A 10,617-nucleotide genomic window follows, 5' to 3' on the forward strand; every position below is an offset into this window, starting at 1 on the left:
TGTTCCATGTTGCAGGCAACATCGACACGATCGATCCTGTTATGTAGGCCTGTTTGAAAATTAAGGCATTATTAAAGTAGGATTACTTAATATGGTCAGACATTACCTCGGGTCTCCTGCGGCATCCAGGGGTATTCGGTGTAGCGACTGCCTCCATCACTCATTGTAATTTAGAATTCACTGTAGTATTTACGTAGTATTCCTTATTATTACACACACTTCTAATTAATTAGAAGAATTATTAATTTAATTGACTACACACACTTCACGATAAGAATATCACCAAAATTATGTTTAAAAGAAAAAAATTATTTTTCTTTTTTTTTGATAAAGAAATTCAACGTGCATTGCGCGCACGCTATCAATTAAAAAAAAAAAAAATAATAATAGAAGTAAACAAAGTAGTAATTAAGGAAGGCGAAAAGTAAAGCTTTTAGTTTCGAGTCTTGTTTATTTTGTTCAATATCGGTAGGGCGAATTTCACTAAAGCTCCAATAAAGTTTGACTTAGTCATAACAATATAGTATTGCCAAGTAAAAATAATACATTGATACACTTAAGACAAATTTTAGCTTTATTGGAAGGAAAAAATAAAGTAAGCTTTCTTAGAGGTCATCACCCTCAAACAAATAAATAAGCACAAAACAAAAACCAGCAAAGCCAACTAGGAGAGTGGTGAAAAATTTCCAAGAGCGTTATACGGTAAACAAAGAGTTAACAGGATCACTAACGTGGCAGGAAGATTTTCAGTTAGACAAACTGACTATAAAATAGCCAGCGGAAGCTTGTTTCGGTCTCTTTTTTTTGTATTTTTCGAGTACGGCAAGTGGTGCATCTCGGATCATTAAAAACCGATAAAAGAAAATTTTAAGACAGTTTATTAAAAGTGAATAAAGACTAAAAATTATTTAAAATTTTTATTATAAAAATTTATTAAAAACGAATAAAGATTAAAAACTATTTAAAATTTGTTGTGTTCTAAAAATTTATTAAAAGTGCGTAAAGACACAAAGATTTAACAAAAATTCGTTTTTATTCTAAAAATTTATTAAAAGTGCGTAAAGACACAAAGAGTTAACAAAAATTCGTTTTATTCTAAAAATTTATTAAAAGTGCTTAAAACACAAAGATTTAACAAAAATTCATTTTATTCTAAAAATTTATTAAAAGTGCGTAAAGACACAAAGAGTTAACAAAAATTCGTTTTATTCTAAAAATTTATTAAAAGTGCTTAAAACACAAAGATTTAACAAAAATTCATTTTATTCTAAAAATTTATTAAAAGTGCGTAAAGACACAAAGATTTAACAAAAATTCGTTTTTATTCTAAAAATTTATTAAAAGTGCATAAAAACACAAAAATTTAACGAGAATTTGCTTTTACAAATTAACTAAAATTTTTAATAAAAACTATCAGAAGTGGTTAAAGTCGAGAAATAGCCAAATATATAACAAAAATTGTTTAAAATTAGTAAAAATTGGAATTTAAAAGAAATTACAGCCAATAAGTACAATTAATTTAATCATCAGGCGAGAAAAGACTACGCGAAGATTTGAAATTCCACCGCATAAATTAAGAAAAAAAAAAAATCATCATATCCAACCTCTAACGGACATAAAAGGAAATAACGGAAACTGAGAACGGTAACGGCAGCAGGATCCACCGTTAGGATACAACGGTGGCCAGGTATTCCAGCTCTTAAGGACACAGCTTGAATATAGAAACAAAAAGAACTTTAAAGCATCGAATTGCATAATTTTCAATTTTTTTTATTATTAAATTTATTTTTTTTATCTATTATCTATTTTATATTAAATCATTATATTTTTTTTTTTGTGTTGCTCTTTGATCATTTAAAAGAATAGATAGTTAATGCCAAACTGATTTGAGTGACTTGATTATTACAATAATTTTTTTTTGCGTCACTCCCAGGAATTATACATATTGTATACATATTGAATTATACATATTGTACCAAAGTGATAGAAATATCAGAACAGAAAAAAAAAAAAAGAAAAGAAAAAGAAAATCCTTTATAATCACCAATATATATATTTATTTCTTTACTTATTTGTTTGTAGTTTGTAATTTATAGCTAGATCAGCGGTGGCTGGAGTGACGTCATTTCTGCGGCTGTAAGGTAAGCTATGTGAGCAAATAGCAAATTTAAATGCGGTAGCTAAGTTTCACTGCTAAAAATTAAATGTTTTTTTATAATTGATTTTTTTTTTTGTGGTTTTTTTATTTTTGTTATTAGTGCTACAATTTTTTTTTTTGGTTTTTTTTCTCTTAAAATCTGTAGTCTCACTGATATTGTTCCTACGTTGATTAAATAATAATATTCCGGAGTAATCACTGGACTTCTTTTGGTTTTAATTTTATTCAATTTTTTTTTTCTTTCTGTTCTATTCAATTGTTTGCCCTTTGGTTAGGGAGTTTTTTTTTATATATATTGTTTTTTTTTTTGAAAAGAAATGAATGAAACCGTATAATCACGGTATGTTTAGTATATGATTATTAATAGAAACATGTATATAAATTAAAGATATTTTTGAAGAATGTAAATATATATATACGCAGAAATATTGTGTAAAATTGTTAATACTAGTTAGAATTCATAAATATTGATAAAAGAAAAAGAAAATATGTGTAAATTAAATTCATTGTGGAATAATATGAATATTTATATAGGTGTAAACATTTTATAAGATCTGTTTAATAATTTTCAAATCATACTTAAAGTTGTATAAAACAATTTTTATATTTTTTATTTTTATATTTAGTAAATATAAAAAAAATAAAGACAAAAAAAAAATTTACAAGTATATATTGTTTTTGGATTATTTATAATTTTTTTTTATTTTTCTTGATGAGTTCATTATGAGATCTTGAATTTATATAACGGGGTGGTGTTAGTTTGGTGTTTCCATCATTTTTTCTAAGGCAGGGATTCCTTAAAAAAGAGAAAAAAATTTGTAGTCATTTATTTGTTAAAAATGAAACGTTTCACGAACAGCAATCAAGCCCTACCAGATGTGTTACCAGTGTTTCCCACTTTTGAGGAAACCAGTACAATACAGGCTGGCAAGGCTAAAAACGTCGAATGGGATATGGAGGAGGCCACCATAGCTGAAGCAAAAGCCGTAGGGTTGCCCAGAGGTGGAACTTGCGACTTGGGAGTAAGCCTGGCATATACTGAGCTTCCTAAGGCAGCTGCAGTAGTAGTAACTATCAAAGGCAAGACGCTGCCCATACTGTTCGATGAGGACTTTTTTAAGTTGAGGAAACTCAAATAAATTATAGTAATTTGAGTTATATATTATTTTTTTTTTTCTTCTCGTCTGTGGAAATATTGAAGTAATGTACGTCAAGTAAATGAATTAATTAAATAATAGTTTTTTTGTTATCATTGAGATAATTAATGGATTTGGATTAAGGTGTAAAAATAATAATCATTATTTGAATATTAGTATAGGAATACAAATAAGGATAGAAATGAAATATTAATGAAGGATGGATAGGTTTAATTAGTTAGAATAAGAATTAAAAGAACATGGCACGAATTATTTTTTTTTGTTGTTGTCTACGGTGTAGCCTCAGTTGCTAAGAACCCCACCCCAACACCGGCGAGCATACCGGGCTAGCCACCGTGCCATGAGCGGCTTCTGAGGACACTAAGTTAAACAACAGGTGGACACAACAAATGGCGCCCAACGTACAAATGGCGCCCAACGAAAGACGAAACAACGACAGGACGAAGATGACAGAAATCAACAATGGACATAAAGACGGACGGAGTGCATGTCTAGTTGGTCGCTCAACAAATGACACCAACGAACAATGAAAGCAACGAACGACGAAACATCAATGAACGAAGAACGGAAGGAGAGACAACGACGAGACCATGGAGTTACAACCGAATGGACAAGACCAACGAAGATTTGAGAACGGAAGACTTTTATACTCGAGCAGACTCTAAGTAGTATAACGTTATATGGAAAGAATAGGAGATTCATTTATTGCTTCTGAAGATAGTACAAAGTTGCTGTTTTTTTTTGTGTAGTTGAATTCACACTAGTCAACATAGTTAGCTTTAATCCGGTGGGTTAAATGTTTAGCGCCTGACTTGCCTTGGTTCGTTACGACGAGATAGGTATTGCAATGTTAGATTAGTCTGAGTTTTTTTTTTGTTTTGAGGTTCCTCGATGCTGAATTCATTTGGTATAGAGTTTCGTCCTCGATTTAGGAATTGTTTCAGAAGTATGGAGTTTTTGAATGAATGAGACGCGTTTAACCAAATTCCAACGTGATACACACAGACAGCATTAACGGATAGACCAATTTACGACAACGAGTTAATGAAAACGTGAAGACGGTTAAATACAACTAGTATCGATTCAATGAAAGACAGAATGTAACATTTGTATTGGGAGATGGAAGAGAGAGATGGCGGTTTTCAATTTATGGTATTTTTTGTGATTGTTTTTTTTTACAAATTTTTTTGCTTTACTGCGCGGTTGACCTCTTAATCCGGTGGACTGAGAGCTTAACATCCGTCTTGCCTGTACTCTGTTAATAAAGGTTAGGTATTGCGGCGTAGTATAATGATGTTGTTTTGCTTCTTCTAATAGCTTTAGAGGTTCCTTCAGGTAGAATTCGTTCAACGTGAAGTTTTGTCCTCTTTGCAGTTAGATTTAGTTGAAGTAATTTCGTTTTATATTGCTTAAATGAGGTTCCTTCACACAGAACCGCGGGTGTGTGAAGTTGATTGCTCATTGTAAGCTGAGTAAGTGTAAGTGTGGAAGAATCACGGATTACACATTTACTCGCTGGGTTTAAGGTTCCTTTACACAGCAGCAGTGCGGTATGAAGTTGTCCTTGATCCAAGGTTTTTTTTGTTGTTTGTTTTGTGAATTCGGTTGGTAGTTTGATCTGTATTGTAAACCATCGTCTTTATCATATCTCTTACACAGCGAGAAAGAAGAAAAAAAAAAACCTGCCTTAGGTGAAATGGTGTGGCCACAACACTGAAACACCCCCCGGAACTTTAATCAATATCGAATTTAGAATTCAGTCAAATTATTTTAGTGAAATAATTTGACTTATACAATAAGTAAACGAGTAATTCACAATTGTTACAATAATTAGTAAGCAGAGAATTGCTAATTGTATAATTTGTTTTGGGTGAATATTTCATACCTCAAGTCACTTGAAAAAAAAAAAAAAAGGAAAAATTTATTTGTTTTATCTTGTACTTTGAGATAGTTACAACCTGTATGGACAGGCCGGTAATTAGAAGCATATCCAGAGCAATTGTGGGTAGACACAGACCGAATATTATAGAGCCAATTGCTGAAAATAGTAATTCCGATAGATCACTTAGCTTTAATTCGCAAATCGATCTAATACATCTGGACAGTCCGTTCACTATGGAAGGGAGAAACAATAGTACCCAAGGAGCACAAGCTTTGGAGCCGACAGTGGACACGGAGCAGCTCAATAGGATGATGGGCATGATGATGCAGCAACACGAATATGTGACAAACTGTATGAGTGAGATGAGAACAGAAATAGGCACACTACGCAACCAGTCCCGGATGGCAGAGGCACCCGTCATGGAACCGCATTTGCCACGCCGGAGTGTCTCAAGAACACCCAGAATGTCAACCCAAAAACCGGGGGTATCCAGCGAAGAAGCTAGGCTGAACAAAACCTTACGAGGAGCATATCCAAGAACACAAGGACTAAAAAACCGGCGAGAGTCAATGCTGTTTGAAGAAGATGAACACATGCCCAGAAGAGACATCAATTTGGGAAGATGGCATATCAAATTTGACGGCACTGCTAAAGAGATGACGGTGGAAAGCTTCATTTTTAGGATTGAGCGTATGCGTGAGCAGTATGAAGTGCCGTATCATCAACTGTTGACAGATTTCCATTGTTTAGTAACTGGTCCAGCTCTAAAGTGGTTTTGGCAGGTACTGGAAGATTATGCTGGAGACAACACATTCGATTATTTTCAATTAAAAAAAGAACTGTTAGAGCAATTTAGATCATCCGAAAGTGATTATGAGATCATTCGGGAAATAGTGGACCGAAACAACAGATCGGAGAAAGCTTTGACCAGTTTTATGCAGATATTCACAATTTGACATTTAAATTAAGAAGGAAAATGCCGGAGAGAGAGTTGGCCTCGATTATTAAAAATAACATAAAGCCCAATTTAGCAACTTTAATATTTGCAGCTTCATTTCAAAGTCTGGCGGAGTTAAAAAGAGAATGTATACGTGCTGAGAAAATGTTGAAGGAGAGTAAGTCCAAGTACAGGACCGTGAGCGAAATTCAGCCATCGGTCTTAATACCAGATGAACAATATGACCCACCTATATGGGATATTGAGGCTTTTGGGACCTCACCTGTAAAGAATATGGGCCACTATGCAAACCAGCCTGGTTCTGGAAAATCCAATATTGATAGAAATCTTAAGCAAAAACCTGGAACCAATGCACCAACCTTATGTCCTTCTCCATTTCATCTGAATTTATGCTTTTCCTGTGGAATGCCAGGTGACTTTTATGACATCACACCAGAGCTCAGAGATGATCAAATTTGTAAGTCATTATTCCACAAAATGTCCTGTTTTTTGTGCAAAACAAACAGTTCATATTGTAGATTCTCAGCAAGTGCGGGAAACTCGAAGGGGGCAAAGCCAACCGGGGGTCTATGCCGCCAGGAGCAGCGCCCGGAACACCAACCAAAATACTAAAAAGACCGCAATCAACACATCCATCGGAAAACTTAGACGTGAAAAGACAAGACATGAAGACTTTGCATCAACGAAAAATAGAATACGAAGCATTACGCAGTCGGCTATTCAACGAAGAAATAATGAAGAAAGTGGAGTTGGAAGCTAACCGAAAATTTCGTAAGATTATGCGAATGAGGAATAAAAGACGTTTGTTGAAGACATGTTTAAAAAAAATGGTGGACACCATAGTGTCAGTGAAGGGCGACAATAGAATGTATGTGAGGACGAAAGTAAGCGGAACGGAAGTACTAGCTCTATTGGACTCTGGTGCAAGTGCAAATTGTATTGGTAGAAACGCGTTAGAATTTTTGAAAGATCAATCACAGCGAATGATTGCAGTTAAAGGCAAACATGTGAAAACTGCCAACGGGGAAGAAACTCCAATAGTAGGAGTGATATCCTTAGAAGTGCAATGGGAAGGTGAGAAAAAGTTTTTGGATTTTTTAGTTGTCCCTTCTTTGCAACAGGAGTTCTACTTCGGTATTGACTTCTGGAAAACCTTTCAGATACCCCTATTGAGTAGAAACTGTAAAGTAGAAGAATTAGTACCGACCGAAACAGACCTCCAAGTGACGTCGAACCCTCATGAATTAACAGAACCACAGCAAATAGCTTTAGCACAAATAGTTAAAAAATTCCCATCATGTAATGAGTTAGGTTTAGGGAGTACTACGGTAGAAAAACATGTCCTAGAAGTCATTGATGAACATTTACCAGTCAAACAAAGACATTACCCAATTTCTCCGGCTATACAGAAACTCATGTATGGTGAATTAGATAGGATGCTTAGCTTAGGAGTGATTGAAGAGAGTAATAGTAGCTGGAATTCTCCTGTAACTCTGGTAATTAAAGGCACTAAGAATAGGCTATGTTTGGACGCGCGAAAAGTTAATGAACGCACAATTAAGGATGCATATCCGTTGCCACATATCGAAGGGATGTTGAGTAGGCTTCAGGACACTCGATATATTTCAGCGATTGACTTAAAGGACGCTTTCTGGCAAATTCCACTAGAGGAAAAGTCTAGAGAAAAACAGCATTCACTGTGCCAGGTAGGCCGCTCTATCAATTTACCGTCATGCCGTTCGGATTGTGCAATGCAGCTCAACGAATGTGTAGGTTAATGGATAAGGTGATCCCAGCAAGGCTCAGAGAACGCGTGTTTGTCTATTTAGATGAATTGTTAGTGTGCTCCCCTGATTTTGATGGTCATTTAATACTCCTTAAGCAAGTTGCTGATTGTCTGAATAGCGCAAATCTTACTGTGAATGTAGAGAAAAGTAAATTCTGTTACAGAGAGGTGAAATATTTAGGCTATGTGGTAGGAAATGGCAGCATAAGTACTGATCCTGGCAAGGTAGAAGCAATGAACGCATTCCCAGAACCTAAAACACCAAAACAACTTCGGCGATTCTTAGGCATGACTGGTTGGTACCGACGGTTCATAAAAGATTATGCATCTATTGCTGCACCTTTGCACGATTGTCTAACCAAGGATAAAATAAAAAAATTTTCTTTGTCTGAGAATGCTAGAGATGCTTTTAAAAACCTGAAAAATAGTTTAGTGTCTGCACCAGTGCTGACCAATCCAAATTTTGAACGTCATTTTTATATCCAATGTGATGCTTCCAGTGATGGCGTGGGAGGGGTTTTATTTCAAGTAGATGAGTTAGGAAATGAGAGACCAATCGCATACATGTCAGCTAAACTAAACAAGGCACAGCGAAATTACAGCGTCACAGAGTTGGAATGTTATGCAGCAGTTTTGAGTGTGAAAAAGTTTAGAGCTTATGTAGAAGGATTACCGTTCACCATAATAACAGATCATGCTAGTTTGAAATGGCTTATGAATCAGAAAGATTTATCCGGCCGACTGGCCCGATGGAGTCTTAAACTACAAGGTTTTCATTTTGAAGTAGAACATCGAAAAGGCTCACAAAATGTTGTTCCAGATGCGCTATCACGGATGTTTGTGGAAGAACTTCGTTTGGAATCACGGCAGCTTGATGTTGATCTCAAGTCAGAATTTTTCTTAACTGAGGAATATCAAAAACTTTTAAAAACCATTGAAGAAGGGCAGAACAAACTACCTGCTCTGTGTATATCTGACGGTTATGTATATAAGAGAACCGAATTTAGAAACGGTAACTTAAATGAGGAAGATGCAACCTGGAAGTTGTGGGTGCCGACAGAATTGCGTAAACAACTTTTACAGAGGGTGCATGCATCCCCTTCAGCATGTCACGGAGGAATTCATAAGACGTTGTCAAGATTGAGAGTGCGATATTTCTGGCCAGGTATGGTAAGTGACGTATATGCATTTGTAAAAACATGTGATACCTGTAATACATCGAAAGCTACTAATAGAATGCAACGGCCCATGATGGGTAAACAATTTATTACGGAAAAACCTTTCCAACGTCTTTACATTGATTTTATGGGACCATATCCTAGGTCAAAGGAAGGGAGCACAGTATTATTTGTCTGTTTAGATCATTTTTCTAAATATGTCTTTCTAAAACCAATGAGAGCAGCCACAGCTTCAAATGTTGTGAAATACTTGGAGAAAGATGTGTTTCACATGTTTGGAGTGCCAGAGTATGTTCATTCCGATAATGGTAAGCAATTTGTAGCTGAAACGTTCAAGGTATTCTTAGATAAATATGGAGTAAACCACATTAGGACAGGGGTGTACTCACCTCAAGCGAATGCGGCAGAGAGAGTAAATCGATCCATATTACAAATCATCCGAGCATATGTAAGTGATAACCAGAAAAATTGGGACCAGTGTGTGAGTGATGCAGCATTCGCGATAAGAAGTGTTACGCACGGTGCTACGAGAGTGTCGCCTTATTTAGCGGTATTTGGATCACATATGGTACAGCACGGGGATACTTATAAAATTGATCGGAAGTTAGCAACGCTTCAGACTGGAGAATCTAATATACTACAGGGATCTGACAAACATCAAATTATACGTGAGAAGCTAACCGCTCAATTGAAACTGGCTCATGATAAAGCAGAACAAATATATAATAGTAGAACGCGTCAAAAACTGGTGCAATTTAAGGAAGGACAAGTGGTGTACCGCCGGAATTTCAAGCAAAGCAATCAAAGTGAAGGATATAATGCTAAGCTGGGAAAGAAAAACGTAAAATGTATAGTTATAAAATCGATTGGAAATGCTCTTTATGAATTAGGCAATATGCACGGAAAAAAAATTGGAGTTTTTCATGCGAAAGATATGTTTTGTATATAAATATACGAATTTTATTTTTTTGTTTTTTGTTTAAGACTTTTGTTTTACCTGTGTTTTTATTTTTGCATTATTAAATAATGAAGAGAAAAGGAATATAGTAATGAATATGTAAAGCGTTCAATAACTCAGTCGGTAGAGCATGAGACTCTAACATAGGGCGTGGGTCGAAGCCACACGTTGGGCACAAAAATACAAATAAATTCAACTAAGAAAAAAAATAAAAGAGAGCCTACATGTAAATTTCTTACGAGTGTGTTCCATGTTGCAGGCAACATCGACACGATCGATCCTGTTATGTAGGCCTGTTTGAAAATTAAGGCATTATTAAAGTAGGATTACTTAATATGGTCAGACATTACCTCGGGTCTCCTGCGGCATCCAGGGGTATTCGGTGTAGCGACTGCCTCCATCACTCATTGTAATTTAGAATTCACTATAGTATTTACGTAGTATTCCTTATTATTACACACACTTCTAATTAATTAGAAGAATTATTAATTTAATTGACTACACACACTTCACGATAAGAATATCACCAAAATTATGTTT

The sequence above is a fragment of the Teleopsis dalmanni genome, chromosome X (assembly GCF_002237135.1).
Source record: "Teleopsis dalmanni isolate 2A chromosome X, ASM223713v2, whole genome shotgun sequence".
Lineage (NCBI taxonomy): Eukaryota > Metazoa > Arthropoda > Insecta > Diptera > Diopsidae > Teleopsis > Teleopsis dalmanni.